Source organism: Ambystoma mexicanum, chromosome 8 (genome assembly GCF_040938575.1).
Source record: "Ambystoma mexicanum isolate Mex_15411 chromosome 8, UKY_AmexF1_1, whole genome shotgun sequence".
NCBI classification, from domain to species: Eukaryota; Metazoa; Chordata; class Amphibia; order Caudata; family Ambystomatidae; genus Ambystoma; species Ambystoma mexicanum.
In genome coordinates this window covers 301,311,583-301,328,156 of record NC_090929.1, presented here as the reverse complement: position 1 = coordinate 301,328,156, position 16,574 = coordinate 301,311,583, and the positions used below count along the sequence as shown (strand labels likewise).

General features: G+C 49.0%; 1 protein-coding gene across 14 annotated transcripts in view; it reads left to right on the top strand.

Annotated features, from left to right (window-relative positions):
* EHMT1 (euchromatic histone lysine methyltransferase 1) overlaps positions 1 to 16,574 on the top strand; it is a 2,375,011-nt gene that overhangs the window by 689,581 nt on the left and 1,668,856 nt on the right. The window lies entirely within an intron of this gene.

Below are 16,574 nucleotides of genomic sequence, written 5' to 3'. Positions count from 1 at the left end.
TTACTGACTCAGCAGCCATATTATTAATGCTGTTGCCAATGCTAGATAATCCCATGAAGGACATCCAGTATGTCTTGAGTAGGATTTGAAAAAACATTTACATTGTATGCAGTTTTTGTCTCAGAATATTTCAGCAGCCTTAACCTTTTTTTTTTTTTTATTTTTTTTTATTTTTTTTTTGGGTATCCACTAAACTGCATGCCCCATCCTGGAGAGGCACAAAAGTAACCAAGCATTGGTGTTTATGGTAATTGTATTAAAGCAACCATTTGATCCTGTAAAGAGACCTTGGCCCTAGATGTTTGTTTCATGATTTATGCCTCAGCAAAATCTCCACCTCACATTGCTGCTGTGGGGTCAGGTGAGAAGACACTAGGCCATCCTCACTGAACCCCTTAGAATGGCTGTTATGGCACAGGTCAGGCAGACCTTTGGATTTCTCTGGCCCACTTTCTGTAGCCATAAACAGGACTCCAATTCTATCCCCAAGTCAGAATCATCCATACTATTCACAGGGAAAGGTATGGCAACCTTTCTGTTTCCACCAAGGCCATCTGAATAATTTGGCTTGCTAAGTTAGGAAACTTGACAAGGCCCAGACCACTCACATGTGGTCAGGGATTTATGAAACCAGTTTGACAGGAGAAGGTCCCACTCCCTTCTAAGGGGCTCACTAAGGGTTTCAATCAAACTTAGGAGAGATCTAAATAGTCTCCTCTCAGACCAGTTTCCTGTGAATGACAATTGATTGACTCATGATCGGTCTCTACACCTTCCCTCCACTGTTAAATAGTACAGCAGAGGATCTACCTCTGGTACTGACATTCAATAAGGTTTCAATGACTGACTTGGCAGTCATCCTCAGTGGGTTGGCACAAAGACATATGCTCAGCATTGTGATCAGCAACCACCAATTGCAGCTTATTGCCTGATGTCTCCAGAGTCAAAGGGCTAACCAAAATAGACCACCTCTCTGGTAAAAAAGCATCCACTTATAAAAGTGAATCCTGCAGTGACTGAAGACGTGTCTCACTCCTGTCATCCTGGTCACAGTGAGACCCCTACAGTAGTTTTCTACTGGGACCCCCATCTTGGGCCAGCGAGAATGTATTTTGGACCACTCTGGTGTTAGCACGACATTAGGATGCCCCACCAGGGGAATGTCGCACACCAACTGTAGGAGGAAGGACCACATATCCTGAGGAACCTCCATTCTCTTAAGGTTTCCTCTGATGGGCTCTGTGGGCTTACTTTCCAGTAACCCACCTTCCTGTTGTAGACTTTGCTTCTCTGGAGGGCTACCCTCCCATTGGAAGCAGGCCTTTCGATTGGATTGTGTCCTCCCACATATTCCTTATCTTAGATATTCGTATCTTCCAGCTTGCTGCTTCGAAAAACGTTTTTCACCCAAGGGCACTGTGCTCGAGGCTGCGGTGTCGGTCCCTCGAGGGCCACCGTCAACGTCATCCGTAGTATAAAGGGCTCGAGCTGCGCCCTTAAGCATCGGTTCCATTTTTCCAATAGCTTTGCTTCTTGTGACAAAAGCGGCGCTTCAGTTTTCGATGAAAATGTCCTAGTCTTCGACTCCTTCCCCACACAAGACCGGTTTTAAGAAATGTCAAAATTGCGGTAAGATGTCGATCACCGATCCCCATCGGGTTTGCCTCTGGTGTTTAGGCCCTGACCATCGGGTCGACAAATGTGGTTCCTGTCAGGCTATGACTAACAAGGGTCGTAAGGAACAGAAAGGTAAACTAGCAGTGTGGGAGGAATCCTCAAAGTCTTCGAGAAAACAGAAGGCTTCGAGTGGGAAATCTCGACGTGGGTCGAGGAAATCGAGATTGTGAAGTCCATTGAGAAAATCCTCCTTGTCAAAAAAAATCAAGGAAAAGACTACATCGATCTCATTCTTACTCGTCGGCTGACACATGGGTCGTCTTTTACCCTTCAAAACACGATTCCCCAAAAAATGGGAGGCCTTCAGAGCCTCAATGTTAAACATTTTCGAGAACGGGCCCCAGACCCCCTCGAAAAAGCTGCTTGAAGACCATACCCCAGCTCACTCCAAAAGTGACAGAGGGAGGCCAGAGACCAGACACACGGGTTCTGGTGGCAAGTCGTGAGGGTGTCAGCAGAGGAAAATTCCCTGACACCTAGTAAAATAAAATCAAACATACTGGTGCATAAGTCGGAGGTGAAGGCTGACAAAATGGCGTTGGGAATACACCCATCGAAGCCGACGTCGAAGATCACATTGCATCTATCAACGGCGTCCTCGATGCCACCCTCGAAGATGGCGTTGTTGCTTTCCTCAACGGTTTCGAAGCCTCCTTTGACGCTTGCGAAGCAAACGTTGATTACATCAACACCTTCAACGCCATTGTCGAGGCCATCTCTAATTCGGGCGCCAAAACCGACACATTTGTTGAAGCCGAGGTCAGAACTGGTTGTTTCATCCAGAAAGGCATACCACCCACAGCCCAGACATAATTTTTTCAGGTTTGTCCTCTATTTTCGAGGAGCAATCCTCTGAAGAGGAAATTACTCCTGCTGGAATTCAATTTGGGACCAGAGATGTCCCTGAGGAATTGGTTGATCCTAGCTCCAAATTAAGTGATCTGTATGAATGTCTTCAGACAGCCAGTGGCCTGGATACTTCCCCTGAGGTAGACATTGATATACCCGATCATGCAGACAGGGTACAGAAGGTTAATGAACAAAGTTATTGAGTTTATGGGATGGAAGTCTAATTCCCCTTATTTTGACCAAGATGATATGACAGATATCCTTAATGAAGGCCCTCAAAAGGACCCTGTCCTACCCTTTCACAAAGCATTACAAAAAAGGGTCTCTGCCACATGGGAAACCCCAGATTCTGGCTCGGCTGCAAATAAGAAATTTGTGGGGAAATGCAGGCCTTCCTCATCTGACCCAGAAATCCCTTTCAAAGCATCCCTCGCCTGAAAGCTTAGTGGTACAGGCAGCAACTTCTACTAGGCATTCTGCTTACCCTTCCATTCCCCCTGATAGGGATGACAAAAGAATTGATGCATGGGCCCGTATAGTCTTTCTCAGGGAGCATGGCTCTAAAGTCCACTAATGGGACTTGCACCCTGGCAAGGTTCACACACACCCTGTCGGACTGTATGACAACAGCTGCTGCACACATCCCTGAGGGCGAGGAACGGATGGTTTCCTGGCAATAGTCAGATGGGGAAAAGAAGCTATGGAGGAATGTCTTCAGTCAGGACTGGACACTGCTGGTAGCATTAGCAGGTCCATGGCGTCTAGCACGGTCCTACGTATATTTGCATGGCTGAGGAAATCGGGCTTTGTGCCTGATGTACAATCCAGATTACTCAATTTGCCTTTTGACGGCTCAAGGTTCTTTGGCAGCAAGCCGGACGAGAGTTTGGACAAGCTGCAGACCTCAAAAGCGGCAGCTAAATTACTTGGCGCCTCTATAAAACAACCTCAACACTCCTACTCAGGGTCATCTGCCTGGAGGAACCATCCTTTTTGATTCTACTCATTTGGGAGAGGGAAGGGACAGGCCAGTCAAAAAGGGCAACAAAGAAAATGTCCTTGTGGTGGAAGAGGAAAAGTTGCTAGATCAGCCCCAGCAGCAGCAACTGTCCTTTCAGCCACTGCTGCAGCCGACCCACAAGACCCTGGTGGAAGGCAGGATCACTCTGTATCTGGACAAATAGTGAGGCATTACTTCAGATGCCTGGGCACTAGAAATAGTGACCAATGGTTAGTGCCTTACTTTTTGACAAAGGCCTCCAGACCATCCACCGGGAGCCAACTCTACTAAGACTCCAGACCCGCTCCTCGAGCAGGAGATTTTAACCCTGCTAGAGAAAGGTGCAATAGAACATGTACTTGTAGTGGAGAGGAACAAGAGCTGGTACTACCCTTATTTTAGCATCCCAAAGGACGGAGAATTGAGACCCATCTTGGACTTGAGAAACTTGAACAAGTTCCTCAGGAAGGACAAGTTCAAGATGGTAACCCTTTCTCAGATCCTTCAGGCTCTCCAACTCCAAGACTGGTTGGTATCATTGGACCTTCAGGATGCTTACTTTCATGTGCTGATCCATCTCAAGCACAGCAAGTACCTGAGGTTCACAATTGGCAGTTCTCACTATCCGTTTCGAGTTCTGTCTTTTGGGCTGACCTCCACCCAAGGGTTTTCATCAAGCTGATGTCTGTGGTGGTAGCGAGTCTCAGAAGAGGGGGGATTCACGTCTACCCCTACCTGGACGACTGGTTAATCAGGGCGAGTTCACCCGAAAGAGCTCTGCAACATCTGACCATGACCTGCCACTTCTTAAACACACTAGGCTTGTCCCGCAATTACAAGAAGTCTCAAATGATACCACTCCAAAAGCTCCAATTCATCGGAGCAATACTGGATACGTCCTCGGGCAATGCCTCGCCTCCCGAGGAGAGAGCTCACCACATCCTGCAGATGGTAATGAAGTTTCAGAATGCCCGGCATCTGCTAGCCTTCGATTTCCTCAGGTTGCTCGGCCTTATGGCATCCTGCATTTCTCTGGTGTCATAGGCCAGATTGAGAATGAGATCCCTTCATTGGGCCCTCAGAACTCAATGCTCCCAATTTACGTGAGATTTGCCCAATCTTTTGCGGGGTCCAACCAGAGTGGCTCAAGTTCTGCTATTGTGGGCTTTCAGGGACAATATCCTCAAGGGGGAACCTTTTTGGCAACCATGGCTGGAGATAACAGTAGTGATGGACGCCTCACTCACAGGGTGGGGAACCCACACCAGCGATCTGTTAATCAGCGGTCCTTGGTCTCCATCAGAGTCCAAACTACACATCAACCTTTTGGAGCTGAGGGCAATTGGACTAGCACTGAAGGCCTTTCTGCCCTCTGTATGGGGAAAGAATGTCCTGATAATGACGGACAACACAGTGGCCTGTACTATCTCAAGAGGTGGTGTAGGGTCACTACCACTGTGCAGAGCGGCAATGCAGCTCTGGGCAATACAAGAAGGAATCACTCTTTCGGCAATTCACCTGGCTGGAGAGAAGAACATGGGGTGTATGCTCTGAGCAGTGCCTCCACCACTTTCCTGTGGTGCTCTTTCTTTCTATTGCATGTCCAGGTGATAGTTTACCCTCTAAGTACTGCTTTATGTGCCTCCCACAGTATGACTGAGTTCTCCACCGTGCCCGCATTTGTGTCGAAATACTCATCGGATTTCTCCATAATATGCTGTACAAATTCAGGGAGACCCAGATAGAAGTTGTTCAGCCTCAACATCTTAGGAGGCAGTGGCTGATCCGTGCGAAGTGGCATCTTCATGGGAGAATGATTAGATATGCCACGGGGGAGCAGTTCTGCATTGGTTACTCTGTATGCCTCGGAAGTAGGAAGGAAAAAGTAGTCAATCCTAGATAAGGATGCGTGGGCTCCCGAGTGAAAGGAGAAGCCTTGATCTGTAGGGTGAAGTTCCCTCCATACATCACATAAGCCTGAGGAGGAGGAAAAGGCACCCAGCTTTGTGGGTGTGTTAGGGTTGCGATTCCGGTTGTGGGTCCGATCTCGAGCGTTACACATCATTGAAATCTCCCCCCCCCCCCACCCCCCCCACAGAATCCACAAATCCGGCTGCTGTTGCGCCAGTAAGGTGGTCAGTTCTCTCAAAAGTCCCTCCCCCAGCCCAGGCGGGGTGTATATTGCTAGTATAGCTAGTGTCTCCCCCAGAGCGTGCCTTCCATCATCACAAACCGACCGCAGGGGTTCTGCACTTCTGCATGCAATTCAAATGGGAGACGCTTATGCAGGAGAATCAAGACTCCCAGGGATCCCATAGTGTGCCCTGCGTGGAATGCCAAGTGATAATTGGTTCTACGGAAGAGCTGGCAGGTTGAACCCACTAAATGGGTCTCGGTGAGGTGGGCCACCTAGGGGAGTCTCTATTGAGCTATTGAACAATGAGGCGGCGTTTAATGCCCAACCCCATGCCATTAACATTCCAGGTGAGAAATTTAAGGGGTTTAAAGCGATCAGCAGTTGTTGTTGGAGTCTGCGCATCCTCCATGGAGGGTCTTTAGTAGTAATGGTGTTGGCAGTCATATCGGAGAGGGTGAAGTGGTGTGTGTGCTGAGCGTCTGGTGTGTTTGGAAATGGAGACACAGCAGCCGAGTGGGTCAGGAGTGTAAGTAGCTTGTAGAGAGTGAGTTGTAGCATCGTGATTGGCAACAAACTGGTGCAATTTACCTTATAATAAACAGTGTGAAACAACTTGCCCTCCCCATACTCCTCCCCAGCGAAAAGTATCAGTCGCCCGACCTGTCTGACGACCGAAAAACTACGTCGCCAGATCAACTTAAGTGGAATAGACTGAGCTTGAGCGTCAGCCTGAACTTGAAACCCCAACAGTTAACACCTCAAAGTCGCTGCCCGTAGAAGAACACTATTGGGCCGCTAAAGAAAGGCAGCAGAGAACAGAAAAATTAGGAAAAGAATAGAAGAGAAGGTCATAAAAGAAAGGAAGAGGAGAGGGGGGCAGGCATGGAGGGACCCTTCCCAGAGCTCCACCCCCTGCACCGTCTGTTTGAACCTGTCGTGTTGGGTTGAATTGTACGACGACGAAATGAGTCAGAGGAATGAAGTGCCATCTTGCGACGGTCTGCCATGTTCCACAGTGCGGGACTGTGGCATGTTCAGCGTTCATCCCAGTTCGCTGCTAGATTGGTGCCCTCCGGCCCGGTGCCTCAGGATTTCTCACAGGGGAGGCACGACCTGGTCTTGGCCGGGATCTCCCTCTCTGTCCTGTTGGTCTCGCGGTCCAGTCGTCCTCGATGTGAGCCTCTATTTTATTTATTTTATTTGTTACACGCCCAGACCCTCTGGTGTCACGGCGTGGTTATAAGACAGCTTAGTAATTAAGTCAACATTACATTAGTTACATTACATGATACAATTTACAAATATTCACAACAAATATACAATGGAACGGGATCCTATCTTTAGGTGCTAATATTGGTTAAATAACCAGGTTAACAGTTTCTTCTAGACCGTGAAGGAGGAATCTTTTTTGATATTAATGGGTAGGGAGTTCCAATGTTTGGGGGCGAGAGTGGTGAAGCTGCTACCCCCTGCTCTGGTGGTTTTGAATTGAGGAGGGTCCAGGAGGAGTTTGCCATTGGATCTGAGTGATCTCTTGTCAACTTTGGGGTGTAGAGTATTGTTGAGATAGGTCCTTTTTTGGTAAGGCATTTGTATGTGATGCATAATGTTTTGAAGATAATTCTGGCTTTGATGGGGAGCCAGTGGGCGTCTTTCCTAGTCTTGGAGATGTGGTCGTTTTTTTTTTTTTTATGCCTAGAGCTACCCTCAGAACTTTATTTTGCAAGAGTTGCATTTTGGCTAGGTTAGTGTTGGAGGTGCCTAGTAGTAATACATTACAATAGTCCAATTTCGATAGGATCAATGCTCTGGCTAGGGTGAGGCAGTTTGCTGGGGTCAGAAATTGTATGCTGAGCGCAATGAATTTGGAGGTGTAAGCTGTGGAAGAGGCAAGCACGTTGATCTGTTTAGTCAGGCTGGCGTCTATGTACACGCCCAATGTTTTGACTTGCTTTGACACTGGAATATTGGTGCCATCAATGTTGATGGTTGAGTATTCTGGTTGAAGGGTTGCTATTTTGGCTGGAGATCCTACAATGAGGACTTCTGTCTTCTCATCGTTAAGACATAGGCTGTTTAGCGCCATACAGTTTTGTATGATGACGTAGATTTTATTGATTGTTAGGGTGTCCTGGTCGTAGTTCCCTCTAAGAGGTATAAGGACCTGGGTGTCATCTGCAAAATTGGTGTATGACACCCATATCGTCTAGTGCTGAGAACAAGAGTTTCATATATGCCTTATACAGCGTGGGTGAGAGGCAAGAGCCTTTGGACACTCCTATGGGGACTGGGATGGGGTTGGCAGCTTCTTTGCCTATGGACACTCTGGAGGTGCGGTCGGTTAAGAAGGATTTCACCCAAGCAGTGGCTTCAACAGAGAAGTTAAACTCGCGGGCAAGAGAGTTGCAGAGTTTGTCATGGTCCACCAGGTCGAACGCGGCTGAGAGATCCAACAGCAGGAGAATGCAGGGTTTCCCAGAATCTCTAATGGCATACATCTGGATTTTGAGGTCCAAGAGAGCTGTTTCAGTGCTGTGGTTGGGCCTGAAACCTGATTGTCTGGTACCGAGGAGCTGGTTAGATTCCAGGTGGGTTTGAATTTGGTTGTAGGCTAATTTGTCGATTTTGAGTAAGAATGGAACCGTGGTTATGGGGGCGATAATTAGTCGGAATGGTGGGGTCTAGATTAGTTTTTTTTTAGAAGCGGGGTAACCCAGGCTTCTTTAATGCAGGTCGGAACTGTGTTGGATTTAAATGAGGCATTGACCAATTTAGTGATGATGGGGGTCAGGGTAGAAGCACAGGCTTTGACTAGTTTGGCAGGGACAGTGTCTCCTTTGCAGTTGGACGCTTTTAGTTTGGAGATTGTGTCAAATATGAGATCTTGGGTGACGGGTGTGAATTGGAAGGGGGGGGGTTAGAGTTGTCACTGGAGAGGGTACAGGGATTTGGGGTGGGGGGGTTTTGATTGCTAGGAGTAGTCTTTCAGACTTGATTTTATTTTGCAGCACAGAAATTTTGGAGGCAAGAGCATCTTGTATGGTGGTACACCATTCTTTGCTTGCGTTGATGGGTGTCGGTCGGAAGTGGATTTTCAAGTTCTCTTAGGATGGAGAAGAGCTCTTTGGAGTCTGATGCTGCATTGTTAATGCAAGCATTGTAGGCCTTTGCTTTATGGGTGATGATGGCTGTTTTGTAGAGGGTATTGGCGTCTTTGAATGCTTTGGCTGAGTCAGAGGAGGGATGTTTATTGTGGGCATGCTCGAGAGCGTTCTTTCCTTCTAAGGGCGATTACTTCCTCGTTGAACCAGAAGTTCGGTTTTTTTTTTTTTTTTTATTTTTTTTTATTGATACGTCTTAGTTTGGTGGTGACTGGTGCTATGGTGTCAATCGCTGTGGAGAGGCATTTGTGGTAGTACTCAGCAATGGTAGTTGGATCGTTGCTGAGGATTGAGTATCTAACAATTTGTTCAGGGTGGGGTCAAGGTTCTCCGCTGTGAGCTTTTTAGGATTTCTGCTTTCAATGGTGTCCATGGTTTTGTTCTTGGTTGTGCAGGGGTCGTCACTAGTGATAGTGAATTCTATGCAATAGTGGTCTGTCCAACTGAGTGGGGTAATCAGGCCTATAATGATGTTGGTATTGAGGGTGAGGATCCAGTCAAGGGTTCTGCCCTTGGTATGGGTGGGTTGGAAACAAAGGGGTGGCGTCCTGCCACGTATATTTTCATTCAGTAATACTTTACTTTTCTGATTACTGTGAGACTTTTCTCATTTCACATATTGCGTATCCTAGAGACTGTGAAATTGTGCTATTTACAGTACAGAGATACAAGAGAATGATGCAAAAAACACAGGTGACTCTTAGCTTGTTTATTCAGCTAATATCACAAAATAAAGAAAAAATGGGAATGGATTACCCGTGATATTACGGTAGTTTTTTAGAACAACACTTTTCTAGCAGTTTAGTGTACATGTAAAAATGGGAGTCTATGTAAAGTAGAGTAAAGCCACAATACAGAGCTCTCATGACATGAACTTGGAGGTGCCAAAAGGCTTGTACATAAAGTTAGAGTGGTAACAGTAAGCATGTACAGTAGGGCACAGACAGTTTCACATTTGTAGTAGGTTCGTTAACACTTCTTTACAAACATCATCCTAATACTGGTTTCAAATGGTATATTGGATGTCTTTCAAAGAGGAGAAAACCAAGTCTTTGACGTGTTGGCAGAAGTTCATGTCATGCAGTGCCAAGAGAAGGGAGGTTGCTTTGGTGTCTTGGTTATCATTAAAACCGAGATTCAAATCACCAATGATGCATTTCATTTTGGGTTTAAGGAAGGGCGCCAGTATTAGTGGGATGTCTGTTTCTGGGTGGCTGTTTGTGCCAGGGGATCTATAGATGACCACTATGTTAACTGTGGTGTTTTCATTCAAAGTGAGTTTAGCGAGCAGTAGTTCGTATCCTGCGATTATTTCAATGGAGCTTGATCTTAATTTGATGGTGTTTTTTGTTATGATGGCAACACCGCCACCTGGAGTGGTGGTTCTGTCAGATCTGAGAATGGTGTAGTCTGGTGGGATGGCCAATGCTAGCAGAGGACCAGAAGCTTGATGTAGCCAAGTTTCTGTGATTACTAACAGTTCCAGGTCAAGTTCGATGATGAGGTCATGAATTTCAATGGCATGGGCTCCTAGGGAGCGGGCGTTGATGAGTGCATTTTTGAGACTAATGGGGAGGTTGGGATCCTTAGTGGGTGCATTTTTAGTAGGTGGAATACTGGGCTCTGTGTGTTTTCTTGTACTTTTAGTTGCTATAGGTTGGGTTGGTTTGTTATTTGTTATGGGGGCCGTGGGTTTGGGTGATTTAGGTGGCTGGGTCCTGGTAGTGGGGTGGTAACTTGGTGCGTGCTCTTAATCGGGATGTTCTCTCATATCCTACGCTGGTGTGTAGATCATTAAGGATGGTCGGGGTTGAATGGTACTCCTTATTGGTTATGCATGGGTCCTTGGGACAGAGTGAGAATGGAGGAGGATGGGAAGGGAGGTGTGGTAGGGAGAAAGGGGGTAGTACAAGGGATAGGATGGTGTCTTGGGCAGGCTAGTTTGGTGAGCCCATTACTGAGGGTGAGGAAGTGATTGCCAGTGGTCTGCCCATCTCCAGGCCCTTGTCGGTCGGTAAAATGTACTGTGGTTCCCTTTTGGTAAACTTAAGATGTGCCAGGATGTGCCAGGAACAGCAGCCCGTATTTCACGTTCATGAGGGCTAATTGTCGTTTGAGTGGCTCAAATAACTGCCTTGCATGTTGCACCTCCCGGGTGTAATCGGGAAAAAATGCAATCCCGGACCCGTTGTGGGTAATTGTCCCCTTTGAGCGAGACATCTGGAGGAGGGCGTCCTTATCCCGGTAATTGAGCAATTTAGCGGTTACTGTTCGGGGTGGTGCACCTAGGATTGGTCTACCCAAGGGCATCCTGTGGGCTCTTTCCACTGAAAAGAATTTGGAGGAGTGAGGTGCAAAGATATCCGCTAGCCATTATTCTAAAAATAGCTCCATGATGTGCCCTTGAAGTCCGAGAATGCGCACGTTGTTGCAGCGAGATCTTCCCTCCCCCTGCATCTACTCAGGCTTCTAGAGTTTTCCAGCGATTCAGGGCTTGTGATAGTTGCTGGTTGATGCCTCTAATGTTGTCCTCCGTTTCGGATATTCGGTGTTCCGGCTCTCCTGTTAGGGAGGTAAGCTTCTGGAGATCATGATGTAGAAAAGAGACATCCGCCGCAATACTGTCATCTTGATCTCCATAGAGGAGCGAGAGCTGGCAATAGCAGCCATCACGTCCCATAGTGAGAGGGTTTCTTCAATGGGGGAGGTCGGCCGTGATGTTTGGCTCATCGGTGCCGGAGTATTGGCAACGGCACACTGATCCATGCTACTCTGCGCTGACGTTTTCCTTTGTTTGTCCTTGCCCATTTCGCAGATTTTTTGAATCTTAGGTTCTGCTGCTGGAAAGCTAGGCTTTGCTATAACTGATTTTCATCTAGTAGTGTGTTGCGTCAGGTTTGTAAACCGTTATTTGGCCACTCCTAGGTGTGCTCCGTCAGTTCAGTGCATTTGCTTACTGTAGCTGCTGGTCACCAATGCCTCCGTTCACACTCGGAACTTGGTCCGGTACTCAGCACCAATCTTTCCTGTCTTTGTCAGCCCCACCCCTCATATAGGGCCCCCAGGACAGGTGGGACGTTGCTACAGGTACAAGGCAGAACGTCCGCCAGCACCAAGTGTCGTGGGTAGAAGGCTGTGGGACCCGAAGGTCTTTTTCCAGGTAGACTTATTGTGGCACCCTTAGGGGTGTTGGCATTCCACTTATAAGGCCAGTGTTGGTAGTAGAGTAATGGCCCCTTGCCTGGCTCCCCGTTTGTATGTTCTGGCCGTGGAGGGGCTAGGTGGCTCCGTTGGGTCCAGTGTCCGTCCGCACGGGTCTCACAGCTGGCAGTCTCTGAGCAGGCTAGTGCTGGGAAAAACCCTTGACTTAGAGCTTAATATCGGCTGAATTCAGGAGGTTCTGGCAGTGTTCCAACTGTTTCACGTCCCTTGTACGGTTGGTGCTCCAATACTTCCCGGTGTAACCAAAAGTCACAATTCTCCTGTTACTATTTTGCAAGTGTGTGCCTTTACGAGACCCAGGGAGTCGGTGTCATGCGTACAGGATTGTACCTATGCCGTGCGGAGAATATTTATCAGGCGGGTCTTGGCAAGGGGAGCACTTACTTGCAGTGTGTCATGAGGCGTCTGTGCCCGCTTCGTCCTGTCCGGAAGACTCGCAGCCTGCTTCTCCTCACCACGTGGGTGGCCGGTCCCCAGGGACGTTCTCTTCTGAGGCGTCTCCCACCGGGGTAGTGGTCCAACTCCGGGCGGATATGTTGGTGGACTGGGTCCAGTCAGCCATGCGCTCCGTGTGCTGCAGTTACTCGAGTTGGGGCTTGTTGCTCCTAGGAGTCCCGGGCGGTAGTGCAGGTCGCCCCACTGTCCACAACGCGCAATTCTGTCGGCTGCGTAGGCGCAGGACAGGCGGGCCTACCCAGGAGTTGCCTGTGTGATGCGTCCACTCTGGACACCCCCAGCTTCACAATGGTCTTCCCAGCGGGGGCCAGGCACCTCTCCTGTGTCGCCACGGACCCGCCATTTGCAGTTCATTGCCCGAGGTCGCCAGTGCTGTAGGTCGCCACTCTCCCTTCCTTTTCCAATTGTCGCACCAGAGCACCACGGCAGGTCGGTGTCTCCGGAGCTTGCTAGTGCCGGTGAGATCTCTAGATGTCGTAAGGTACGTTGGTTTGCAATCTCACCGCCTTCTCAGACCCAGATTTCGGGTGTGCTCACCGGCTCCTTCCTCGTACTCCGGTTGTATTCAGCAGCATCGGTCTGCGCCGCTGCGGCAAGGATTCGCAGTGTAGCCGGCTGGGTCACACAGAACAGCTGCCTGGTCGTTTCGATCATTTACTGCCGGCCATTTTGGAGCGCACACAGTGGATCACTGGCAGTCAGCAACTGTCTGTTTCTCAGCCAACCAGTGGAATCATTGCTGTAAAGTCGGTCTGTAGAAGCACCATGCACTGTGGAATCGGTCAGTACCTCCCAGTAGACTTTCCTTCACGAAAAACAGGATTATAAGACCGGATATAGTCGCCGCCTGCAGGAGCTCACAGGGCTCACGTCCTCATCGTTTGCGAACAGGCCACCCCCCCCCCCCCTGCATTTGGTAGACGATGAGGAAAATTCTGATTTTCCAAGCAACTGACCATATCTGTACCCTGAATTCCTTGTATGGAGGTCCTCGGGGCTGCAGATGCAGTGGCTGATGTAGGGGATCTGGTTTGGGTCTGGCTAGGTGGTGGCTCTGATTCTGGAATGGTTCCAGCAGACTTGCAGCAGGATGAGCTGGGAGACCTGATGCGACTCCTGTGGCAAGGATGAAACCTCTGTCGGGTGTCGGCAGACTGCTTGGGCAGCAGCAACAAACCCATTCCAGGCAACAATGTTCCTGGGCCACAAATTAAGGGCCTGTTCAGTCCCAAGCTCCAGATCTTTAACCTTGCAGCAGAGGGGCCTGGTCAGTGAATTGGTCGTTTCCCAGGGGATGTGCCGGGGCCCTTCTGAAGTCCACAGACTAGAGGGCATTGATGCAGGATTAGTTAATTTCACATGTTCAAGGGAGGAAGGCACGGTTAAGAGTCTTTCTTGGTTGCATTAGAAAAGCTTCCCTTGTGGACTTATTCAGAAAGGTTTGTTCACTTCCACACAGCCCTAGGGGTTTTCAATATTTTCTTCATATCCTCATGTTCTTGGCTCCATTGAGTGACCCGAGCAACTCCAGATCTCCTCTTACTGTACAAAATCCAGGCTGAAGGGTATCTTAAGCCTATCTATAGGAAGGATTTTCACACTCTTCCAATAGGTAAGGGTCGTCCAATCTTTTGTAGTTCCTCACCCCACACATGCGCAGCAATTGCCCCAGCAAGAAATGTGGCCTGGAACCAGACTGCCCCAATCAGAGTTTAAACTAATTCTGCCTCCTGGGACCCCTGAGCCGGACCCCACAAAAGAGCTTTCTCTTAAATGTGAGCTTCTGATGTAAGAGGGCTGCATCCCTGTCAAAAGGCAAGATGCCCAAAGTTGTTGGGTCTTAAACCATAAGCCATTTTGAGTGTATGGTATGCAAAAAGACCTATTGCGGTAAAAAATATGCCTTACTGCAGTGCACTGGAAAAAGTTAGATAACGCGTTCACTACCACTAGGCACATCACAAGGTGTACAAAAATGTTGCCAGACAAAAGGATACGTGTCCCTGTAAAACTACACTTAATGTGGTCTGTTTGAAAACACTGGAAAACCTAGATGGGACAAAGGCTCCCTCCATTGGCAGCCTTGTGGCTGAAAAGTGCCCCCAAAATAAATGAATTGACCAGTTAAGTGAATCTAAAAAAGTTTCACTTAATTGAAGTCAACCAGAATTCCCATACATGGATACAATGGCGGTCCTGTTGAAATCGAGGCGGGAAAGCTGTAAAAAGAAAACTTCCTTTATTGAGTTCTGGGAGAGGAGACTGAACTTTGAACTCGGTGTGGACCGGTCAGCTGCTGAATCCACTGTAATGGGCTTCATAACCTTGTATGATGCACAGTCTTTTAAGGGGCACATCCCATTAATGTATTCTAGGCAGCAGAGGGAATCCCTTTTCCAAAATGTTCAAACACTTCATTTAGGGTCCCAAAGCAAAGTTTCTTGATGGAAATCATCTTGAATAATATACCCCTTGTTCCGAAGTTACTGGTCCTGTCCACCTCCAGCACCTACTACTGCAGAGCCTTCTACCACAAAATCCCAGTCCCTGATAGAGGGGTGTAGAACCTGCCAGAGTCTGAAGAAGGACCTTAACACTGCATGCAGGGAAAAGGTTGTGGAGACACCTATCCAAGAGAAGTTTGGTCGTACTCTACGTCCCGTCCCCTTTCTTCCATACTGCATGGGCATCCCTTACTAGGGACGGGAGACGGAACCTGTTTCAGCAGAAAAACCTTCTTCCCCTTTAAATTTAGTGGTGTGCGGGGGTGCAGCCTTGGGAGCATGCGCTACCCTGACTACGCACACCGACCCCACACCCCAGTCCCCTTTTCTGTGTCGATGGGAACCGGCCGAATTCACCAGCGCTTTTGGGTTTGGCCCTGCCATGTAATACCACGCTCTCTTCCACAGAGTCTTCTATCTTTGTCTTTTCTTTGTCATTCAGGTACTTGGTCCCCCGGCGTCACGCTCCTCCCCGGCGCATGTTGACGTAAGCGGGCTTCAGCAGGTGTCCAGCCTGCGAGGGGCTCTTCCCTATGTCTGACCCCCATGCTCTTTTCCTCCCTTGCCTTGTCCCCGACCATGGCTGGGAAGGTTGTTACCACGTGTAACGCTCTGACTCCACGCGCACTGAAGAACAGACTAGCTAGGTGGAGGGAGCTCTTCGAAAGGTCGTCTCCAGAGAACTTGAAGAACTTCGTCTGGCAGAGATCGAGGCCCAAAGGAGGGCTGCTATTTTCCATCGCACCCCGTAAGGGTGACTCCTTCATGAGTAAACGCCTGAGCGGGAGGAACCTCTCGGGTTCTGGTACCAGCCCACACCTCGAGGCTAGTCCAGCTACCGGCCTCACGGCAAGGGGTCATCAGATCCTTCCGGAATCAGTGCTGAGGGACCACAATTCTTTTACCGGGTGTATACCCGAGGGGCTACGCCCTAGTACCGGCTCAATGTCCCAGGGGGCGCCTACATGCAGCACTACTGGCGACACCGCCGAGGGCAATACGCCTTCCTGGCCTAGACCTGAGGTGCAGGGTATGTCTCTTGCTCCGCCACCAAGAGCCTTGGAGGAGGCTGGGCCCAATGAGCCAATCACCACGACTTTGGCACGTGGCATGCAGCTCGACAAAATGACCGCCAGGCCAGACAACATGGCCGCTCATCCGATGCCACTCCTAGGAACGGAGTAGGCGTGTGAAGTCAAGGTGGGACTGGTGTCAACCAGGTCCGTGGCCTACAGTTTATCCATCAGCAGAGCAGGGCATGTTCCCCTGTAACCTAGGCAGAGTGTGCTCTGGCCCCAGCAGCCCCCAGACATTCCGTCAATATCTCCTGCCACCTCTTCAGCCTCCGAAGACCGGTTCTTCGAAAGGTTTCTGGCGCTGATGCGAACTACCTAGATGGGGGCCATCCTGCAGGATGCAGTCAGGGACTTGCTCCCTCCAGTCATAGTCATTGCTCCCATGGCTCTGGCGCCAAGGTCCGCAGCCCAGCCCCCTGCTGCCCCCTTTGATTCCGGGTCCCCTGCCTCTCACAGTTCAGGCGGTTCCACAACAGCCTCTGCAGCAGCGTC